Source organism: Eumetopias jubatus, unplaced genomic scaffold (genome assembly GCF_037043125.1).
Source record: "Eumetopias jubatus isolate StellerSeaLion01/CBP00866 unplaced genomic scaffold, mEumJub1_p1.0 scaffold_5, whole genome shotgun sequence".
In the NCBI taxonomy this organism is placed as follows: domain Eukaryota; kingdom Metazoa; phylum Chordata; class Mammalia; order Carnivora; family Otariidae; genus Eumetopias; species Eumetopias jubatus.
The window spans coordinates 144286832-144300126 of NW_028274811.1; positions in this window are offsets into that span (position 1 = coordinate 144286832).

The following is a 13295-nucleotide window of genomic DNA, read 5'->3' on the forward strand; positions in this document are numbered from 1 at the left end:
CCAAATGTGGTGGGCTAATTAGAAACCTAAAGAGAGAAAGGGGCTAGTTATTCACATATATTAATCTGGAGCTCTGACAGAGGGTGTGTCTGAAGATAAAGGTGGAAAGTTCTTGGGGCTACATAAAATCACCCAGAAAATAAGTGTAAAGAGAAGACTAAGGCAGAACACATCAAAAGTAAGTGCTTCGAGGTAATGTATATTCCAGAAACAGAGGGTGAAAAAGGAGTAATGGGAAAGGTTGGAGGGATGTTCTATGAATGGAGTGTTCTGGAAGCTCACTGAAGGAACCATGTCAAGAAGGAAGATAATCAACTCTGCACATGATGAAGCCAGGTCAAATAAGATGCCAACTTGGGATTGACCTCAAGATTGTTACCATGTAAAAGTCAACCATAAAAAAACCATTATGCTTTCATTGTTGGGGGAGGGTGGAGGTAATAGAGAGTTTTCCAATACGGAAGGCAAAAACTGAGAATATAGGGTACCCTTGAGAAGTTTTGCTGAAAAGGAGACCAGAGGCTGACACCTATGGTCATACCACCCTGAACATGCCTGATCTTGAAAAGGGAACCAGAGAAATGGGACATTGATTGGCAAGGAAAGAGGAGTTCCGGGAACACCTTTGTAAAGACAGGAGAATAGCAACCTATGTACTTGCTGTGGAAAATGCAGGAGGGCGGGTGAGCAAAGCAGTCGTGTAGGGAAGAGACGGGAGACATGCTGGTGCAATGCACTTACACATCCTCTATAGAAGAGGAGAGATCAGCTCACGATAGAAGTCCACAGCCCTTGTAGGGCAGCCCTGCCTAACAGAATTATAATGTAAGCATCAGAGGGGATTTTAAATTTTCTAATAGCTACATTTCAAAAAAAGTAAAAAGAAGCAGAGGAAATTCATTTTAATAATAGGCTATACACCAAATATATCCAAAATATTATTTCAACATTTAACCAATCTTAACAAATTAAATGAGGTATTTTGCATTCAGTTTTTCATATTGTCTTTGAAATCCAGGGTGGATTTTATACTTTCAGGACATCTCAATTTAAACTAGCCTCATGTCATTGGCTCCCTAGCCACATGTGGCTGGCGGCTACCATACCGGACAGCCCAGATTTGGGGTATCAAGAAGGAAGGTACTATATGCAGATGCAGATGCTCTGGGAGGGGGATTGTGGGAGACTTTATTTTCTGATAACTTCAAGTTACTTGGTGAGGAAGGAATGGTAAGGGGGACAGCTAAAGGTGAGGATGGGGAAAAAAGATGTTGGGTGTTTGTGAAAAGAGAAGGTATGAAATAATCATAGAGTAGGGAAACATGAAGAGGTGTATTTGCTGAGTAGCAAGAGGGGTCCACTTGAGGTTCATGACTACGAATTTAAGGAGTCTGGGTAGCATAAGCTAAGCTTATTCCTGTGCAAATTGTAGCATGCCCTTTCTACCCTCCTCCTTCTGTTGGCTGCCCTTGCTTGATTGGAATGGCCATACCACTCTGTCACCACTAAGTGTTTTGAGGAAGTAGGATTATTAATTCTATAATGCACGTGCGCTTGAATGCGTGTGTGTGTGCGTGTGTGTGTGTGCGTGTGTGTGTGTGTGTTGTCTCCCCACACCAGAATATACGTTTCATAAGCTTCATTTAGGGAGTTGTTTTGATGTGTTTTGTTCCCTCCTTATCCTCTGTGTCTAGCATACATAATAAGAGTTCATTTAATAAATAAATATCTACAAAATGAAGTCATCAAATAACATTGTTCTAAGAGTAAAGTTTCTCAAGTGTCATTAAGGATTTTAAAAATACAAACGGAAAACCTGGTTTTGTGTAAACTGAGTAGCTTTTAAAATTGCCCTAATGCACTCGCTGGAGTGCATTTGTTTTTTCCTTATTACCAATGCTGATGCAGTAACTAAATTGGATTTTTATTAAACCTAAACCATTCTTTACTGCATAGTTAACTGTAGCTTTATAAATTATTCTTATTGTATTCCAGAGCAACTCTCTACAGGTGATAATATATTACATACACAGATACTTATTACTGACAGATAACCTAAATAAACTTTTATTGTTTAAATGACAAAATAGAAATATGTATATTTAAGCATTAATGCAATCATCAGTTTGTTTATTTTGTCTCTCTTTGGTTTTATATTAACAAGTATTAGGTCACATGCAGGAGTAGTCACAGTTTATATTCACCTGCAGTGTGGATATCTATGTCCCACCCTGTGTGTTTCTTCCTCTATCCTAACATACTCCTTAGATACCCATCCAGGTGTAACTGCATATCAATTCTCCTAGAGATGCTCAGCTTGCTTGGCTCAAGGCTCCTCAATGGTTCCAGAGCATCCTTTGGGACATATAAGGGCCCTGGTGAACTGAGGAATGGTTTTCATAAAAAGCTGCTTCTCCCCCCAGGACAGTGTATTGCTAAGACTCTAGGTCAGAAACAGCAGATATTATTACTAGCACACAGGGTCTCCTGGCATGTCGACACCTGCAGCTGATTCAAGATTCTCATTTTCTTTCTTTTTTTTAAGATTTTATTTATTTATTTGACAGAGGGATGGAGTGAGCCAGAGAGCACAACGTGGGGGGTGGGGGTGGGGGACAAAGGCAGAGAGAGAGAGAGAAGTACGCTTCCCGTGGAGCAGGGAGCCTCACGCGAGGCTCGATGCGGGGCTCGAGGTGGGGCTCGATCCCAGGCCCCTGGGATCATGACCTGAGCTGAAGGCAGACGCTTAACCAATGGAGCCACCTGGGCGCCCCGCAGAAATTCTCATTTTCTAGAAGACTGCAAAACAAGCTGTCAGGGATTCTGATTTAGCATCACCAATGGGTGCTTGAACACTGCCTTTTTTTTCCTGCTCCTGCCCTCAGCTCATTTCCAGGCACTTGCAGAAACAAAGCCCATCTTCTGTGAGGACAACCTTCTTAGTAATTTAGGCCAGGTATCTCTGTGCACCATCCAATAATCTTCACTGGAGCAGTGCTCCCCACACACACACTGAAAGCTGCTCCTAATGTCAGTTCTGTACTTTATTTCTTGCAGCAAAAACTCTTTTGCAAGTCAGTATACGGTGGTCCTCCCTTATCTGCAGGGGATGCATTCCAAAACCCCCAGTAGATGCCTGAAACAGCAGATAGTACCAAACCCTCTATATATCATGTTTTGTTCCTATCCATACATAGCTATGACAAAGTTTAATTTATAAATTAGGCACAATAAGAGATGAAACGAGAGCTAATAATACAATAGAGCAATTATAACAATATATTGTCATAAAAGCTATGCGAATGTGGTCTTTCTCTCAAAATATCGCATTTTACTGTACTTAACCTTATGATAATGTGGGATGATAAAATAATTAGCTGGTGAGATGAAGAGAGGTGAATGCACGTAGGCCTTGTGACATAGTGTTAGGTTACTACTGACCTTCCGACAATTTGTCAGAAGGAGGCTCATCTGTTTCTGGATCACGGTTGACCATGGGGAGCAGAAACCATGGAGCACAAAACTGCAGGTAAGTGGGGGCTCTTGCACATGGATGACCAGTTAACTGGAGTTCCAGTCTTCAACAAGAGAAAAACCAAAGTTCCTATCACAAAATGTAGTTCTTAACCTAAAATCTTCACAAATTTTACCTAGCCGTAGAGTATATTTATGGAAATATACTTTCATTTCATACCAGATAGAATTATTTCCCAGTTTAACATAATCTTAAGTAATAAGATTTGTGAAAACACAAGGTGGATGAGAAAGTAGGCTCTTTTTTTCTCTCTCACAGACATTATATACAAAAATTTGTTGCATCATTTTGGAAACTCTGCCCTGTTATCTGAGACAAGGAGAATACAGCCTCCACTCACACTGTTAATGTGAAAGAAAATAGCTTGACTTGAGTAAGCAGAACGACATGGAGGACAGCATAGATAAAATATCATAAAACTTATTATCAATTCTCTTAGCTTTATCACAATTCCAGACATACCGTTCACTAGAGCTGAGATCCTCCTAAGTAAGGTCTTCTTCCTAGATAAGCAGACCAGTTTATTTCAAACTAAACTTTCAAAAAAGAAGCAGAAAAGGAAGACAAAATTTATATACATACACATGCATGTGTGTATAAACACACACACACACACACACACACACACACACACACACATCCCTGTTTGAAGGCATCAGTAAGCTTGCCAATTGCAAAGGATCTGAGAGAAGAGAGGAATCCAGCAAGGTAGGCCCAGTATTTGATAGCAATTTTTCTACTGTTTCACAGGGATAGAGGGATACCTTTGGAACTGTTCCGAGTATTTAAGAATAGCAAAAGGCAGGGCGCCTGGGTGGCTCGGTCGTTAAGTGTCTGCCTTCGGCTCAGGTCATGATCCCAGCATCCTGGGATCGAGCCCTGCATCGGGCTCCCTGCTCAGCGGGAAGCCTGCTTCTCTCTCTCCTACTCCCGCTGCTTCTGTTCCCTCTCTCGCTGTGTCTCTCTCTGTCAAATAAATAAATAAAATCTTAAAAAAAAAAAAAAGAATAGCAAAAGGCTTTCTACTGAGAGCAAATAGGAAGTAAAAATAAATTAGTCCTCCTGCACCAGCTCAATCTCTGATTGGATTAGGGGATCTACATTTACATAATTGCCTTACCCAAAGCAAAAGGAAATCCTCTCTGCAAAATGGAAACATCATACAGAGCAGCATATCACTTCTAAAATTTTTCATCACAATGGCCAATACACAGGGAGGAGATAAGGAGCATGAGAAAGACTAGGCACGTTGAGAAATGAGAGAAAAAAAGAGGCAAGGCCACACACAGACTAACAGGAAACCCAGATACTGAAGTTATCAGAAAAGGACTTTAAAATAACAGAACTAATACTTTCAAGAAATTAAATGACAAGAAGAATTTCAGTGGAAAATGTGATGCCATAGAGAATAAAATGGGACCTCTGGAAGTGCAGTGACTAATATTAGGACCTGAAAAAATAGACAGGCTTAAAAGTAGAGTAGAAAAACAGGAGAATAAACTAGAGGGCAAGGAAGAAGGGTATTTTAGCCAGAATCTCAAAGAGGAGAAAGGATGCCTCAACAAAGAAGAGTATAGATTTATATGGAACAGAGTGAAAATAAGGTGCTTGTTCACTGTCAACCAAAGCAAAGTTCCATTTCCAATATGTTTAAAAATCCTAATGCCTTATAGATTTTTCACCCTTTTTGTCGTGGTAAAACAATAAAAATCCAACTTTAAGTCTTTGGAATATCATTCTATTTTATTATCCTGAAGAGTCTCCTCAAAATCGGTATCTCATTCATTAGCACATTGGAGGAAAATTACAATCATTCTTTGAATAGATCACTTTTATTGTCATACACACACACAAACATTATTTTGATATAATTAAAACTTGTCTCAGTTCTCAGTATAGGTTAACACGCCCACTACCATAGCTGGTTTCTGATAGGACACTGTTATCTGTGGGACGTCTACTTCTAGAAAAAACTAAAAGCTCTTACCTCACTCCTATTCTATTCCCCGTAAGTGAAAGCAAGACCAGTCTTTCTCAAGGGAAAGAATGTAATTGGGTCACCCTAGGAAAAGGAACATTCTGACGTTTGAAGCCTGCATTGGTCCTATATTTTTTAGGCATTGATCCTATATTTTTTAGGCATTGATCTGTAAATTTGTGTCATCTTCTTTTTTAGATTGTTAGGATAGGCCCAAGATTGCATAGCAAGCTGAGGGAAGAAGTCACACACAAGGCATAGCTCTTCCTGAACCAGCTAATCCGCAACTGTGTGAAGGAACAGAACCATTCATTGTGCTTTGTAAAAGTAAGAGGCGTTTTTCTTACAAAGGAGATACCACTGCCTTCGAGTGAAAGTGTAGATAATGAACTTAGTACCTAAAATTTGATTTAAGCGGCAAAGAGAAAGTTAAGATAAAGATATAAAACAGAAAACTAATAATGGAAAGAAATGTTCGGTACTAGAAGGCAGAGGACATACATCTCAATATCCAGTTGTGAGTACAAAGTCCGTCTTATTTCATGTTGAATATTGTGAGCTCAATGGTTTTCTTTTATTAACCTGCTGCCATTAGAAAATACAAATCTCAGGGGAAAATAGTATGAGGAGCACAGATCTCTCCATAAACTTCTTTGTTCGAAAACTGAGAGATCTTATTATAGTCCTAAGGGACGACAAATCCTGACAATCTGTTGTTACTCTGTTTACATGGCAAGTCATAACAGGATATGGACTATCCAGCTAATTAAATAAAATTTAAAATATCTTAAAATATTTCCAGAACGAAGTAGAATGATAAAAGACTATTCTCTACATTTCAAATTATAGCATTGTTTTGCCAGTCCTCCTAAAGACGTATACTGTTACTGATAATTTCAATATTTTTTTCTTTTCCCTTATATTTATAGTTAAAACATTTTATGGAAATATAGCAATAAAATATCACAAGAAAAAGGTAAAGAGATGAGGCATATGAGTGAATAAAATGGTAATCCCTCAAAGGCAAGTTGTACTGATTTGTCAGTATGAGATATTATCTATCAGAGCTAATGTCATAGACACGAATGTCTACAACGTAGATGAAAACTACATGGATACAAATATAGATGTTGATATAGATATCAATATAGAATAAAAAGATACACATTTAGGGAAAAAATAAAGATTAAAAAATATCCTACAATTAAAAAAATCTTATTAGCAGCATAAATCTAATGACAGGTAGTCAGTAGACTTATTGTTTAGTCTTTTAAATTAAAAAAAAATTATAAGAATAAATCAAGTCCTTTATATTTCTTCACAAAATTGCAGCAGACTTTATTAATTATTAAAAGTACAAAAAAGGTACATATACATACACATGATCAAAAATAAATGCAATTCCACCTAAAATTGCTCTTAGTGTGTATAATTATTAGATTACTTTATAAAATAACGCAAAGGATATAAGATTGTGAATAGTGACTTGCATACAGAAGTCATTACATAATTGATGTTGGAATTCTTGTGGGTCTGGAAGAAATCTTTTAAAATAGACTGGGCAAACATTAATATTAAATCATTTCTATAGAATATTTTGAAGACATTTAAAAAATATTTTTCTGTATATTTGTGGTTACTTGACAAACTCTGAGTTGCTGGATATTTTGGTTTGTTTGCTTTTACAAGTGTGGGTATATGACCCATAGGTTTTAATGGGATGTAGATATTGCACAAGAAAATAAGTACCAGACACAGTACCAAAAATGGATCAATATTCTTTGGCAAATCCATTAAAAGTGAAGTATTAAAATGTCATCACTTTTGCTCTGATTTTGTGGTGTAGTAGTTTCAACAGTGGAGCTGTTGATTTTGCTGATGAGGACCTACAGAAAGGAAATATTGTATGGTTGAATCTCATGTTTTGCACTCCATCAATTTAAGACTACAGTATCTAAAACCAATACCAATATAAATAATTTAATCAATCTCATGTCAGTAATATGAATTGAAACTGCAAACTGAGATTATTTTCATCCATGAGTCTAAAGTTAGAAAAAAGATTTGCTGTAATTAATGTCCACAGCACCAATTATTATCATGCTGGAGACTTTTACCAACCTATTGAATGCATTTGAGAAGAGTGTTGAAATCTAAATTTATCATGTCTTTGTCATTCCTAGCACACTGGATCCTACTGTATTAGTTAATACATGTAACACATTCTAAATGTATATGATACTATCCCTTATGTTCAGTATTAAAGAACAGTGTCTCTTATTTGTCCTTATATGTCATTGCAAGAGAAAAACTCAGTATGCTGATTAAAATGAATATGAGTTATTATCTTATACAGACAACTGAGAACTGAAGTTGGACCAGCAAGACTATTACATACATAAAGAGATCTTTGGGCTTTCATACTGCTGACAGTTGTCATCCTAGAGCTCTAGAGCACTTGGCCTTCATGAAAATTATACTTCTGCTGACCCATTATGCTAGCACGTACATCTAAAGCTCTGTCTTTCAAAATATTTTTATATGTAAACTGATTTTATTAAAACTGTTAACCATATAACAGATAAAGTGTCAGGGATGCTGATATGCTCTTTCCTGTCTCCCAATACTTACTGCCTTTGTCTGTATTATTGTCATTAACCATAAAAAAAGAACCTTTATTTGCATATATTTTTCATAATCAGCTTATTTTATGCAGATTTAAAATAAGAGTAGCATACTTAAAAATTTAAATGTGGTACACTTAGACTTAAAACCTTTATATGTTTCTGTCATTACAATGTTTTGTTTGATTATTCTGACCCAAAGCACAATATGTAAACCTGAATACACTGAAAACAAAACAATACCAAAGAACCATGTATTAGGATTCTCAAAAGTATCTAATTAATCCAGTGCTTAATTCCAACTGAACAAATTGTGTGTGTATGTTGAGTTAAAGACAGGACAGAGACATAAAATGAGGCATAGGAAAATCACTGTGAGGCCATAAGCCCTACAAGCCTTGATTAATTTAAAGTGTGTAACTTAATAATCCAGTTCATTTTCACACCACATTAAAATAGTGTCTTCGGTGCCAGAAATAAGATGTTCTTGTATACAGGAAATAACTGATTTATTTTGAATCTAATGGCTTCAGGTATCTAAGAGGAACAATTTATTTATAGATGGTCCCTGGCTTACTGGAGTTCGACATATGATTTTTTTGACTTTATGATGGTGCAGAATTGATATGCATTCAGTAGAAACCATACTTTGAATTTTGAATTTGGATCTTTTCTGGAGCCACCAATACACAGCCTCATCCTCTCATGATCCTGGCAGGTCCCAGTCAGCCATGCGATCACAAGGGTAAACAACCCCTATACTGACAACCATCTGTCCCCATACAACCATCCTGCTTTTCACTTTCAGTAGAGTATTCAATAAACTACATGAAATAGTCAACACTTGATTATAAAGTATGAAATGATCTTGCCCAACTGTAGTCTCAGGGACGTGTTCCGAGCATGTTTTAGGTAGGTGAGGCTAAGGTAAGTATGATGTTTGGTAGGTTAGGTGTGTTAAATGTTTTTTCGACTTAATGATATTTTTAACCTATGATGGGTTTGTCAGGATGAAGCTCCATGTTAAGTTGAGGGAGATCTGTATTTTTAATGTTCCCTAACACTTGCTGGACAAATTCAAAGTAAGTTGTTTCAAATACCAAGAAGTATTAAGCTTTTTTGATACTTTTGAATGAGATTGTTAATTCAATTGGTTTTATTTCAGGTGTTATGTGATAAGCAAGATCCTGACCCTCCATAGGAAACAAAAAAATAATATGTTAGAATAACCTTTTACATTATGTTTTTAATGCCCAAAATAAAACTGGAAATAAGAATACTTAGCATAATTTTATTTTACTGTCTCTTAGACTCGTGTTTCATAAAACATAGCTATTTCTCTCCATCGGTGTTGTTTTTCTCCAGCAATTGTTCACATTCCTACTCTTCCTCTCTCCAAAAACAGACTTATTCCATTACATCACCTTCCTTAACATCTTTATTATTCTAAATTATAAACTTTAGAGGTAATTTATTAATTTTTTATTTAATTTGAAAAATAATCAATTGTTGCACCTGGGTTGGCTCAGTCATCAAGCATCTGCCTTTGGCTCAGGTCATGGTCCCAGGGTCCTGGGCTCGAGCCCCGCATCAGGCTCCCTGCTCCGCGGGAAGCCTGCTTCTCCCTCTCCTACTCCCCCTGCTTGTGTTCCCTCTCTCGCTGTGTCTCTCTCTGTCGAGTAAATAAAATCTTAAAAAAAAAATAATCAATTGTTTTTCAATGATGATGGGAAGACAATGCCTTTTATTCCTGTTTGGATTTTAAAATTTTCCCTCTTGATTGTTCATAAAGAAAATAGAAAGGACTCTAAAGCTGTATGTGGAAAGGGGACAGAGAGACACTTAATACCCAAAATTATTAAAATATGTAGACAATAAAATTATATTGCTTCTGAGGTTAATTATATATTTTAGCTTTTTTATTTTTATTTATGTATATACTTATATTATTTATTCATGTATTATTTTATTATTTATTTAATTAATTTTAATTATCATGACAATTAGGGCATTTATTCTAAGTCAAATTTAACCAATAAAATTTCAATATTGGGGCGCCTGGCTGGCTCAGTCGGTTAAGCATCTGCCTTCAGCTCAGGTCATGATCTCAGGGTCCTAGGATCAAGCCCCACCTGGGGGGTCTCCTTGCTCTGCAGGGAAGCAGGGAGTCTGCTTCTCCCTCTCCTTCTGCCCCTCCGCCTGCTTGTGATCTGTCTCTCTTTCTCTCTCTCTCTCTCAAATAAATAAATAAAATCTTTTTTGAAAAGAGAGTGTCAATATTATATTCTGGCTTTTAAATTTCATTGATTTTGCTTTTGGCTATAAATTCTTCGAAGATTTTACTTACAGGATTTAAGGGTTTATGTTAGGGGTGACCCAAAGGGACAGAACCCTCAAAGACGGGCAGTAAGGGGTAGGAGATAATGCAGTTCAGGCCAAGCAATCTGTGCCCAGAAAGCCAAGGGCTGGGAGTCCACTGAGGTAGCATCGCATGGCAGTGTGCAACTCTCCATGGGGACAGAGGCTCTTCTCTCTGTCCTCTCTGCAGTGAGACCCCATGAGGTTGGAGATTTGCAGGGGAGTGCTGATTCTCCCTCACTAATATTTTTTCCCTCTATCCCCCCCACTAATATTTTTTCCCTCTATCTCTGTATCTCTCTGTCTCAAATGAATACATAATTTTTTTTTAAGATTTTATTTCCTGATTTGACAGAGAGAGAGAGACAGCGAGAGAGGGAACTCAAGCAGGGGGAGCGGGAGAGGGAGAAGCAGGCTTCCCGCTGAGGTGGGAGCCGGATGCGGGGATCGATCCCAGGACCCTGGGATCATGACCTGGGCCGAAGGCAGATGCTTAACCATCTGAGCCAACCAGCCCCCGCCCCGCCGCCGATACATAAAATCTTAAAAAAAAAAAAAAAAGTGTGCAGTCTTGGAGGGTATGGCTAGAAGCCAGTGTTATCTCTAGAACAGGGGAAATCTAGATTAACTAGACACCAATGTAGCTCTACCCTGGCAGATTTTGTTGATGTGATGATGTGAATAATAAAAATGAGTTGAATGGGATGATGACACATGTGGTAGGTAGGTTACCTTCAGGAGGTCTCTATCTAATCTCTATCTAATATATCTTGGCAAAAGACCAAGGATCTGGGACTGAGGGGACACCAGCCCATTCTGACATGCAGGACTGAGTGCAGAGTTTTGATTTCTCTCCCCGCCTTCCAAGGGACACTGCCTGTAAACATTTCTCAGACTTCAAGGATTGGAAGATAAACTGCCTTTCACTAAGTTGCTTTCAATAACCTTTGACACGGGAATAAGTCAGGTATGCAGAAAAGGTGATGGCAAATCATATTTTGAAAGGGAAACTTTCAGAACTGAAAATATGTTGAAATTTCTAGCAAATCTCTTCGTTCCTACTTAAGAGTCTTTACTAAGTTACGTCTTGAGAATAATTTAAAATATATTGGTGGAAGGAAATATGGGTAATCATGTTATGCAGTAGCACAAAAATATTTACTAAAATACATACCTACAGAAGGCAGGCCCCTGATTCTAAATCTATGTGAAAAAACTATAAGGATTCAGAGTAATACTGTGCTTTGCCTTGTACTCTCTGCTTTTAACAAGGAGACACAAGAAAAAATTAAATGCAAAAAAGAATCAGTCTATCTGTATGAAAACATGAAAGTGAATAGAGATAGTAATTTAAGGCTTTAAAGTGTTAGAAAAATTGATTGCCTCTATACTTCAAAAGTATGGGGTAAGACACAAGCAACTTTGAGTGATAAAGTCTTATTAATATTCACGTGACATATATATGAGTATGCACTTCTCACCTAATGCCATTATTTCTAATAGCCTCAAGGTAGCTGCCATTAACTTGAAGGAAAAAAAAAAAACTATTGGACCAAGGAATACAAGAAATAAAAGTTTTTAGTTCAATTACCCTGCCCCTGGTTTAATATCCTATATTGGGTTTATATGGATAAAGGTGGGAGAGAACATATAACTTAACTCATTAGTTTACAGGTCACTAGACTTGGAAGCTCCCTATCTGAGACTGATGGAAAAAACTTGCATCCTTTAAAATCTTTGATTTGTGATTGGATGCAGGAATTAGGTATAGCCCCTGAGAGTGGGAAGGAGAATGAAATGGCATTTGTTACCAGAATGTGACTATTACTGACACCTGGTCAACCAAACCTGTTTATCCTTCCTGAGCAAAGACCCAGACTACATTTCCCAGCCTCCTCTGCAGTTATAATTGGGTAGGCGATTGATTTCAGGCCCATAAACAAAGGTAGAAATTATGTGAGCTACTAGCAGGCTTATCACATGCAAATCTCTCATGTGTAATTTTCCATGTTTGCCAACCTTGAGAATAGATGACTTCCCGGGTTACCTTAGTAAATGCAATGGTATTGACAATTGTTTGACCTACCAAAATAGAAATTTCATATGGGTAAATCACTTAATACAGAGAAGTATAAAGACAGATGAGACTCAATTTCAAATGAACATGTGGAAGATGTGATCTAACCAAAAGCCCATTAGATAGTTTTAAGACCAAAACAAATAAACAACAAACAAAAAACCCTTTTATTTTGTTAAGGCTGAAATTTGAGAGTTCATTGGCTTTAATTCCCCATTCAACATCTCCAAAATACTGACTCGGTTTTCTTTACCCTCATTCTACTACATATATAAAACAAAAAAAAAACTTAAGCTCTATCTTATAGCATCAGTTTGAGGTCGGAGAAGATTTTGCGAAAATTAAAGTGCAAGAGATTTATTATAGCACAGAGTATGAACAGATGAGGAGAGCCTTCAGACTGTAATGCAAGTTGACATGTGCAAGAAAAGAAAGAGAAGGGAGGAGGCATGGGTGGGAAGACTGTATGAGTATGGAACAACGCCAAGAAATGTTTAGCCAGGTTAATGCAGAGACCTTGAGCCAGTGCTGTCCAAAAGGGAAGACTGCACCTCACCCCAATGGGCCTGCTTTAGTACCACTACAGTGCTCAGACATGACCTGGTGGCATCAGCCTCAATGCAGAGAAGCAGAAGCTGGGGATATTAGCACTCATGCTTCTCACAGTGGGGAAAATCAAGCAATTTATTTTCATGGCTGCTACAGTCCATCCCCTGGGAATCG